The sequence below is a fragment of the Mobula hypostoma genome, chromosome 6 (assembly GCF_963921235.1).
Source record: "Mobula hypostoma chromosome 6, sMobHyp1.1, whole genome shotgun sequence".
Taxonomy (NCBI): domain Eukaryota; kingdom Metazoa; phylum Chordata; class Chondrichthyes; order Myliobatiformes; family Myliobatidae; genus Mobula; species Mobula hypostoma.
This window is the reverse complement of record NC_086102.1, coordinates 11256384-11268116: the sequence shown is the minus strand read 5'-3', so window position 1 is coordinate 11268116 and position 11733 is coordinate 11256384.

Here is an 11733-nt window from a genome sequence, read left to right as displayed (position 1 = left end):
ATGCTGCCCAATACACCCATGTGACCAATTAACCTATGAACCCGTACATCTTTGGAATGTGGGAGGACACTGGAACATCCAGTGGAAACCCGCGTGCTTACATGAAGAACAAACAGTAGTGGAATTGAACCCGGGTCACTGGCACTGTCATAGCATTTTGCTAGTCACTACTCTCCTGTGCCATCTCAATAAAAACTGGGTTTGAAACAAGAACCTTCAGAAATTTAGTCTAACACTCTCCTATCTGAGTTAGTTCAGCTCTCAACTACTGCGGTCTCATCTTACTACAGGAGCTGTGTAAACTCTTTCATTGCTCCATTTCTATCCAAGTAGCTGTTAACTTTCTCCTTGATCATTTTTCTTGTAGATTTTACACCACCGACTTCCCTGCATGTACCAGAGATATATTTTCCAGCAGCAGTGTAACATTCACAAAACACTAACAAGCGAATGTGTTGCTAATATTGACAAAATGGTGGAGGAACGCAGCAGGTCAGGCAGCATCTATGGAAATGAATAAACAGTCAATGTTTCGGGCTGAGACCCTTCTTCATGCAAAGAACAGGAAAGATGACAATATAAAAAGGTGGGTGGGCGGAAAGGGGACAGCTAGAAGGTGATAGGTGAAGCGAGGTGGGTGGGTAAGGACAAAGGCTGTAGAGGAAGGAATTTGATAGGAGAGGAGAGTGGACCATAGGAAAAAGGGAAGGAGGAGGAGCACCAGGGGAAGGTGAGAAGAGCTAACGGGTCAGAGTGATAAATAGAAGAAGAAGGGGGGAGGAGGGAGAATCCTTTTTTTGCTGGAAGGAGAAAGCAATATTCATACCATGAATATCACTTTCATGGGGTATAAATTTGGATCATTCGAGCACCTGGAAATGTTTCTCTTCCCAAGTAGAACTGCAATTACTTCGCTATTCCTTCATCCTCAGGGATCGAGGAATCACTCTTACAACTTGCAAACCAAACCAGTCAATTGTCAGGACTGCCAGGCCCTTTAGGTCTAATTTTAGCTCTTTGTGTGTGCATACAAGTTCTTTGGTAGCCTAGCAGTTAACATAATTGCTGTACAGTGGCAGCAATCACAGATCAGGGTTCAATTCCTGCCCCTGTCTAAAAGGAGTTTTACATTCTGTAACTATGTGGGTTTCCTCCAGGTGCTCTGGTTTCCTCCTACATTCCGAAGATATACATTCCCGTACATTGCAGCACATCTCAAAGGGTGATACAAATGCCACATTTCACTGCGCGTTTCGATGTCTTTATATACATGTGACAAATAAAACTAATCTATCTTTTATTTTCCCTGATGGTAGCTTTGAAAAAATCCCTTGTCTGTGTAAATACTGATGTCAGAATCAGAATCAGAATCAGGTTTATTATCACCGGCATGTGACGTGAAATTTGTTAACTTAGCAGCAGCAGTTCAATGCAATACATAATCTAGCAGAGAGAGAGAAAATAATAATAATAAATTAAATTAAAATAATAAATAAACAAGTAAGTCAATTACATATATTGAATAGATTTAAAAATGTGCAAAAACAGAATTTTTTTTTAAAGTGAGGTAGTGTCCAAAGCTTCAGTGTCCATTTAGGAATCGGGCGGCAGAGGGGAAGAAGCTGTTCCTGAATCGCTGAGTGTGTGCCTTCAGGCTTCTGCACCTCCCACCTGATGGTAACAGTGAGAAAAGGGCATGCCCTGGGTGCTGGGGGTCTTTAGTAATGGACACTGCCTTTCTGAGACACCGCTCCCTGAAGATGTCCTGGATACTTTGCAGGCTAGTGCCCAAGATGGTGCTGACTAGATTTACAACCCTCTGCAGCTTCTTTTGGTCCTGTGCAGTAGCCCCCCCCCCCCCATACCAGACAGTGATGCAGCCTGTCAGAATGCTCTCCATGGTAAAACTATAGAAGTTTTTGAGTGTATTTGTTGACATGCCAAATCTCTTCAAATTCCTAATAAAGTATAGCCGCTGTCTTGTCTTCTTTATAACTACATCACTATGTTGGGACCAGATTAGATCTACCTTCTGATACCTCTATGAGGATTGGTATGTGTTTCTTCGTCTTACCCTTCAGTTCTTTCATCTCACTGACATTGTGCCAAGTTGTTGCTACGGCACTATTCCACTAGTTGGCATATCTCACTCCTGTACACCCTCCCGTCACCACCTGAGATTCTACCAATGGTGGCTGTATCATCGGCAAATTTATAGATGGTATTTGAGCTGTATACTCAAGGACAATTTCATACTGCCATAACACCAAACTCTGTTGGATGAGCAGCTTTTGATTCAGTCCTACCACTCTTCAGATAGCTCTTTTACAACTCTGTCTAGAGAAATCTTCTATAAAGTGACAACATTAATGGTGCTTCCAAAATGGTAGGGAAGTACTGCTAAACTGTCTTTGTAGTGTCTGAAGTCGACATTACACAACTGAAGTGATTTAATTGTGTAACCTTTCTCTTGTCATCTGTAAGTTACTCTCTGACAGTTAAATTAGAAGCATAGAAACATGGAAAAACTACAGCACAATACAGGTCCTTCGGCCCACAATGCTGTGCTTCAGAAATTACCTAGGGTTACCCATAGTGCTCTATTAATCTCTTAAAAGACCCTATCGTATCCACCTCCACAACCGTCACCGGCTGCCCATTCCATACACTCACCACTCTGCATAAAAAAATTACCCCTGACATCTCCTCTGTACCTACTTCCAAGCACCTTAAAACCATGCCCTCTCATGATAGCTGGGAAAAAGTCTCTGACTATCCACACGATCAATGTCTCTCATCATCTTATACACCTCTATCAGGTCACCTTTCATCTTCCATCATTCCAAGGAGAAAAGGCAAAGTTCACTCAACCTATTCTCGAAAGGCATGCTCCCCAATCCAGGCAACATCCTTCTAAATCTCCTCTGCATCCTTTCCATTGTTTCCACATCCTTCCTGTAGTGAGGTGACCAGAACTGAGCACAGTACTCCAAGTGGGACCTGACCAGGGTCCTATACAGCTGTAACATTACCTCTCGGCTCTTAAACTCAATCCCACGATTGATGAAGGCCAATGCACCATATGCCTTCTTAACTACGGAGTCAACCTGTGCAGCAGGTTTGAATGTCCTATGGACTCAGACCCCAAGATCCCTCTGATCCTCCATACTGCCAAGAGTCTAAAGGAGTTGCTTGCTTTAGGATGTCATGGGTATATAAGTCTTTCATAAATGCACCAGGGAACAAAATTCCAATGGAGCAAGTACGTTTGTAAGATGGAATAAATTTATGGTGAAAATTCTAATGCTTAAATGATATTACAGAATAATCTCTTAATTGTTGAAATCATCTGATAGCATAGCATCTCTGCAAAACATTTTGTCTGGCTCTCAGAATGTTCCCAGCTGAAAAATAGAATGAAAATTTGACATTTTCTGGCCCACTTGTATGTTAAGGATTAATGGAGTCAAAGAGAGATACAGCACTGAAACTGGACCTTGGGGAGGATGCACAGTCACAGGACCCACATCCCACTGAGTCCTGGGTCTCTGGAAGCGTGGGCAGTGACTCTATCAGTGCACTCATTGTGCTGACCCCTGTTATCCGCTCATTGAACCTCCAGAGGGATAGACACTTTTCCTTCCTAGATTATTGACTGATTAGATGTTTGCATTAACAAGCAGGCGTACTGGTATATCTAACAAAGAGTCCACTGGGTGTATGATTTGGTGCTCCCAATTTTCACAGACTACATCTGCCCAATGCGGCTGTATCAAAGTGATATCATATCCAAGGATATTTTTCCAACTTCGAGAAATATGCCAGAAGCATGCACCTGATTCCTATTGGTGCTTAGAGTTTCTGGGTTATTAGCAGAGCGATGCTAGATTCTCTTTCTGAGGAACTAGCTCAGAATACTTTGAAGTTCCATCAGTCTAAATAATACCTCTCAATTCTATTGGGCAAGGTGACCAACCACAGCAGTCTGAAGAAGTGATGAGACAAGCTCTGGGATTTCCATGTTAAGTTGCACTTAGACAGTATGATAATGCTGTTAAACTACACACTGCACACTACCACAAATCTATGTTCACGACTTCACACAGACCATATAAAACAGAAGCACAAATAAGAAAATAAATTACAAAGAAAATAACAATTCTACACCCTTGATGCATAAAAGCATAGAGATATGGAACAGGCATGAACATTAATTTCTTTAGCTTCCAATAATTTTCTCTCTTCTTCCAATCCCCACTCTAGTTCTCCTCTTATGTCTTTTCTTCTTCTCACCTGTCTGTCACCTCTCCCTGGTGCCCATCCTCATTCCCTTTCTCCCACTCGCTTCTCCTATCAGATTCCTTCTTCTTCAGCCCTTTATCTTGTCCACCTATCACCGCCAAGCTTTTGATTCATCTCATCCCCTACCCACCTGGTTTTATCTTCCACCTTCCAGCTTGTTCCCGTTCTCCTCCCCTCCATGCATATTATGACTTCTTTCCTCTTCCTTTCTAGTCCTGATGAAGGGCCTCAGCCCAAATGTCAATTGATTATTCATTTCCATAGATGCTACCTGAGCTGCTGAGCTCTTCCAGCATTTTACATAGAAACATAGAAACATAGAAAATAGGTGCAGGAGTAGGCCATTCGGCCCTTCGAGCCTGCACCGCCATTAATTATGATCATGGCTGATCATCCAACTCAGAACCCCGCCCCAGCCTTCCCTCCATACCCCCTGACCCCCATAGCCACAAGGGCCATATCTAACTCCCTCTTAAATATAGCCAATGAACTGGCCTCAACTGTTTCCTGTGGCAGAGAATTCCACAGATTCACCACTCTCTGTGTGAAGAAGTTTTTCCTAATCTCGGTCCTAAAAGGCTTCCCCTCTATCCTCAAACTGTGGCCCCTCGTTCTGGACTTCCCCAACATCAGGAACAATCTTCCTGCATCTAGCCTGTCCAATCCCTTTAGGATCTTATACGTTTCAATCAGATCCCCCCTCAATCTTCTAAATTCCAACGAGTACAAGCCCAGTTCATCCAGTCTTTCTTCATATGAAAGTCCTGCCATCCCAGGAATCAATCTGGTGAACCTTCTTTGTACTCCCTCTATGGCAAGGATGTCTTTCCTCAGATTAGGGGACCAAAACTGCACACAATACTCCAGGTGTGGTCTCACCAAGGCCATGTACAACTGCAGTAGTACCTCCCTGCTCCTGTACTCGAATCCTCTTGCTATAAATGCCAGCATACCGTTCGCCTTTTTCACCGCCTGCTGTACCTGCATGCCCACTTTCAATGACTGGTGTATAATGACACCCAGGTCTCGTTGCACCTCCCCTTTTCCTAATCGGCCACCATTCAGATAATAATCTGTTTTCCTATTTTTGCCACCAAAGTGGATAACTTCACATTTATCCACATTAAATTGCATCTGCCATGAATTTGCCCACTCACCCAACCTATCCAAGTCACCCTGCATCCTCTTAGCATCCTCCTCACAGCTAACACTGCCACCCAGCTTCGTGTCATCCGCAAACTTGGAGATGCTGCATTTAATTCCCTCATCCAAGTCATTAATATATATTGTAAACAACTGGGGTCCCAGCACTGAGCCTTGCAGTACACCACTAGTCACCGCCTGCCATTCTGAAAAGGTCCCGTTTATTCCCACTCTTTGCTTCCTGTCTGCTAACCAATTCTCCACCCACACCAATACCTTACCCCCAATACCGTGTGCTTTAAGTTTGCACACTAATCTCCTGTGTGGGACCTTGTCGAAAGCCTTTTGAAAATCCAAATATACCACATCCACTGGTTCTCCCCTATCCACTCTACTAGTTACATCCTCAAAAAATTCTATGAGATTCGTCAGACATGATTTTCCTTTCACAAATCTATGCTGACTTTGTCCGATCATTTCACCGCTTTCCAAATGTGCTGTTATCACATCCTTGATAACTGACTCCAGCATTTTCCCCACCACCGACGTTAGGCTAACCGGTCTATAATTCCCCAGTTTCTCTCTCCCGCCTTTTTTAAAAAGTGGAGTTACATTAGCCACCCTCCAATCCTCAGGAACTAGTCCAGAATCTAACGAGTTTTGAAAAATTATCACTAATGCATCCACTATTTCTTGGGCTACTTCCTTAAGCACTCTAGGATGCAGACCATCTGGCCCTGGGATTTATCTGCCTTCAATCCCTTCAATTTACCTAACACCACTTCCCTACTAACATGTATTTCGCTCAGTTCCTCCATCTCAGTGGACCCTCTGTCCCCTACTATTTCTGGAAGACTATTTATGTCCTCCTTAGTGAAGACAGAACCAAAGTAATTATTCAATTGGTCTGCCATGTCCTTGCTCCCCATAATCAATTCACCTGTTTCTGTCTGCAGGGGACCTACATTTGTCTTTACCAGTCTTTTCCTTTTTACATATCTATAAAAGCTTTTACAGTCTGTTTTTATGTTCCCTGCTAGTTTTCTCTCATAATCTTTTTTCCCCTTCCTAGTTAAGCCCTTTGTCCTCCTCTGCTGAACTCTGAATTTCTCCCAGTCCTCAGGTGAGCCACTTTCTCTGGCTAATTTGTATGCTTCTTCTTTGGAATTGATACTATCCCTAATTTCCCTTGTCAGCCACGGGTGCACTACCTTCCTTGATTTATTCTTTTGCCTAACTGGGATGAACAATTGTTGTAGTTCATCCATGCAACCTTTAAATGCTTGCCATTGCATATCCACCGTCAATCCTTTAAGTGTTATTTGCCAGTCTATCTTAGCTAATTCACATCTCATACCTTCAAAGTTACCCCTCTTTAAGTTCAGAACCTTTGTTTCTGAATTAACTATCTCACTCTCCATCTTAATGAAGAATTCCACCATATTATGGTTACTCTTACCCAAGGGACCTCTCACGACAAGATTGCTAATTAACCCTTCCTCATTGCTCAAAACCCAGTCCAGAATAGCCTGCTCTCTAGTTGGTTCCTCGACATGTTGGTTCAAAAAACCATCCCGCATACATTCCAAGAAATCCTCTTCCTCAGCACCTTTACCAATTTGGTTCACCCAGTCTACATGTAGATTGAAGTCACCCATTATAACTGCTGTTCCTTTATTGCACACATTTCTAATTTCCTGTTTATTACCATCTCCGACCTCACTACTACTGTTAGGTGGCATGTACACAACTCCCACCAGCGTCTTCTGCCCCTTAGTGTTACGCAGCTCTACCCATATCGATTCCACATCTTCCCGGCTTATGTCCTTCCTTTCTATTGCGTTAATCTCTTCTTTAACCAGCAACGCCACCCCACCTCCCCTTCCTTCATGTCTGTCCCTCCTGAATATTGAATATCCCTGAACGTTGAGCTCCCATCCGTGGTCACCCTGGAGCCATGTCTTTGTGATCCCAACTATATCATAATCGTTAATAACAATCTGCACTTTCAATTCATCCACCTTGTTACGAATGCTCCTTGCATTGACACACAAAGCCTTCAGGCGCTCTTTTACAACTCTCTTAGCCCTTGTACAATTATGCTGAAAAGTGGCCCTTTTTAATGCTTGCCCTGGATTTGTCGGCCTGCCACTTTTACTTTTCTCCTTTGTACTTTTTGCTTCTACCCTCACTTTACACCCCTCTGTCTCTCTGCACTGGTTCCCATCCCCCTGTTGTGAACTAACCTCCTCACGCCTAGCCTCTTTAATTTGATTCCCACCCCCCAACCATTTTGAGTGTATATTGTGGATTCCCAGCATCTGCAGAATTTCTTCCGAGTTAGACATGGTCAGGGGGTTCAGGGCATTTGTGGTGTTACTGATGATGTCTGCATCCAATGAATAGCTTTGAAGAAAACAATGGTGGCATGTGAGGAACAGTCACTGAGTGGCCACTTTATTGGGGACACACGTACACTTATTTAATGAAAATGTCTAACCAGCCAATCACATGGAAGCAACTCAATGCATAAAAACATGCAGACATGGTCAAGTGGTTGGGTTGTTTTTCAGACCAAACATCAGAATGGGGAAGGAGTATGATCTAAGATACAGGAGGTAGCTAATAAAGTGGCCACTGTGCCTAAATCGAGAGTTGTCCAACATTACTTGAGGGATATTCTAGTGAAGACTCAAGAATCCAGTTTTATAACCCACTTCCATGGTATGTATCAATGTACTCTCATAGCTCTACAGCCTGTGGGTTTTAAGGAGCGTCAGTATTCACTATAGACCGTTACAAATTTTTACAGATGGACTGTGAAGAGCATTCTGACTGCTTGCCTCACTGACTGGTATGAAGTCTCCAATGTAGAAGATCACAAGAGGCAGCAGATGGGTAGGGGCTCAGCCAGCTCCATCATGGACACAAGCCTCCACACCGTCAGAGCATCTTCTAGATACGGTGCTTCAAGAAGGTGGCATCCGTCACTAAGGACCCTCATCACCTAGGACATGCCATCAGAGTGGAGGTACAGGAGCCTGAAGACCCACATCCAGTGATTCAGAAACAGCTTCCTTCCCTCCACAGTCAGATTTCTGAATGGTCCATGAATCCATTATTCCTTGTTTTTGCGCTATTTATTTATTTTATAATTTATAGTTTGTTCATTCCTTTTCACTGTGCTGCCGTGTAAAACAAATTTCATGCTATTTAATTCAATGATATTAAATCTGATTCTATTTGGCATAGCGAAGTATTCTTGAAAGGCAAACACTCTGCAAAAAGATGGATTATCTCTTTATTTTTTGATAGAATGCACTTGGTTTGAACTAATAGTGAGACTCGAAATGTACTGCACGGGCAAAGCTGAATGGAGGAGTTTACTCATCCGAACAGAGTCTAGTTGCACTCTCCATTCCACCTCCGCTCCCAGATGAGCAGCCCACCAGCCTCTGAGTCAGAAGCTTGCGGGATCATACATCAGTCCAGACAGTTTGACAGTAAAACCTCAGCTGACATCCTCATGTAGTTCTGAAGGAATTTTGCATTGCAAGCATTCAGAAAAAAAGACAAATTAAGGCTCCATCTGTACATGTGGTTTGATATAAATTGTTCACATGAGTAAGTAATTAATGCATAGGATCCTCATCAATAGAATTAAATAATCAGGAAAGCTCACCAATGCCTCTGCTTTCTGAGGACGCTGAAGACAGCTGGACTGTGCACATCTGTACTTACATCCCTCTGCAGATGTGCTGTAGAGAGCATCCCAACTTGCTGAATCACTGCATGGTAAGGAAACTGCATTGTGGCAGACAGGAAGGCTCTATAAGAGATAGACAAAACTGCCCACTGCATTAGCCCCGCTGCCATCAAGGACATATGTACAAACAGGTGCCAGTAACATCATGAAAGATCCCACCTACCCTGCTCACGGACTGCTTGTCCCACTCCTATCAGGGAGGAGCTACTTAGCACCCATGCCAGGACCACCAGACTCAAAAACTCCTCCACCCGCTAACCCACCCGTCATACCCACAAACACTACTACTTTATCACTTCCTGCCGGTCACATAATCTACAGACACTCGTGCGTCTAGCTTCACGTTACAAACATACAATCAATCTGTGTATATAAGTTATCTCATCTGTTTATATTTATGGTGCTTTTTTATTATTTTGTTCTTTATCTTATTGTGTTTTTTTTTAGCTGCATTGCATCTGGAGTAACAATTGTTTCATTCTCCTTTACACTTATGTGCTGGAAATGACATTAAACAAACTTGAATCTTGAAAAATCTGTTTATTGGCTTTTGGTTTTCCTGGAAGCTTGTGCGTATAACATAGTCGCCTTATCAGCTTATTGGTTGGAGGCCCATAGACCATGGAGAGCATTCTGAGGTGGTATAACACCAGAACTCCAAAGAAACTTAGAAGCAACAGAAATGTGGTTTCTTAGAAGAATGCTGAAAATATCATATAGAGATAGGGTAATTAATGAGACAGTGCTACAACGTGCCCATACGGAAAGATCTTTAATGAGAACATTAAATGAGAGGAAACTTAAATTTCTGGGCCATGTCATTAGAAAGGGAGAAATAGAATACCTTACATCACAAGGTCGTATGCCTGGGAAACGCGGAAGAGGAAGGCAAAGAAGAAAATATATGGACACTGTGAAAGAACTAGCAGATCTAAGTGTGCAAGATATCATTGATGCTGCAAGGGATCGTTCGATGTGGAAAGCCATGATCGCCCAAGCGTGTAACACGCAAGGCACATGAAGAGGAAGATATCACCATTTGGTATAGAGGAGCCCTAACTAATTAAGTACCTATCAACCTTTGCTTTAAATGTATCAAATAGCTTGGCCTTCACAGCCTTCAGTGACAATGAATTCCACAGATATCCCACCCTTTGGCTGAAGAAATTCCTCCTCATCTCCATTCGAAAGGGTTGTCTTTCTGTTCTGAGGCTGTGCTAACACTACGCACAGTGGAAGGTATCGAACAACTGAAGGATGGTGTAAATATAAGCAGTAACACAAAACACATGATTTTCTAACTGCGCACTGTACTCATTTCCAAAGTTCACGTCGAGATACACTCAGTGGCCACTTTATTAGGTACACCTGCTCATTAATGCAAATATCTAATCAGCCAATCATGTGACAGCAACTCAATGCTTAAAAGCCTGTAGATATGGTCAAGAGGTTCAGTCTTTGTTCACAGCAAGTATCAAAATGGTGAAGAAACTGGATCTAAGTGACTTTGACCGTGAAATGATTGTTGGTGCCAGACAGGGTAGTTGGAGTATCTCAGAAACTGCTGATCTCCTGGGAATTTCATGCACAACAGTCTCTAGAGTTTACAGAGAATGGAGTGAGAAACAAAAAATATCCAGAGAGTGGATGAAAACACCCTATTAATGAGAGAGGTCAGAGGAGAATGGCCAGACTAGTTCAAGGTGACAGGAAGGCGACAGGAACTCAAATAACCACACAGCACAACGGTGGTATGTAGAAGAGCTTCTCTGAAAGCACAACAAGTCAACAGTAGCAGAAGGCTGTGGCCATGCACTCAACCATCACTTTGTCAGGTTCAGGAGGTATCTAATAAATTAGCCACCGAGAGTAAGTTGAATCTAGCTGTTTTCACATTGTACATTCAGCAGTGTTGAACAAGATTGAATTTCTCCCACAGACTATTAAATGGGATGAAGCGTGTCGTTTCTTGATGTTGTAACTCTGTTATTAACCTCCATAAACAAGCAACTTGTGCTTCCTCTTTTACTTTCCCTGCCAGGAGATGTCAGTATCTAGTTTGTACAGTGCCAGAATCATCACAGTCTTAGCTTCCTTGAGTTGAAAGCAATAAATTCTTCTCTTCCTCCAGCTCCCCTGTGTTTAATAAAATTTGTGGTCAGTGTGACACAGCAAGAACTTTTGTGAAGAAAGCATAGAAACCATAGAAACCATTCATTAGCACTTTCCTGAAAGCTACTTCAAGACTGAAGTTCCTGTCACCGAGTTGTGGTCATCCAACTGATTGGGACAGAGACCAATGAGAAAAACAGCACGGGCTGATTCACTGCAGTTATCAAGTCCAACACATGGGTTTTCTCACTTCTCCAAGATCCTCCTCCTCCAGTCTCACTTGATTCCTTTCCCCCAATGTACTCATCATTTCTCTGTCTCAGTGGACTTCATCCAACACAAAGATTCTGCAAATGAAAACAGAGCCAAGGAACTAAAAAGATCTCTTCAATGTAAGACATGTGGCAGAA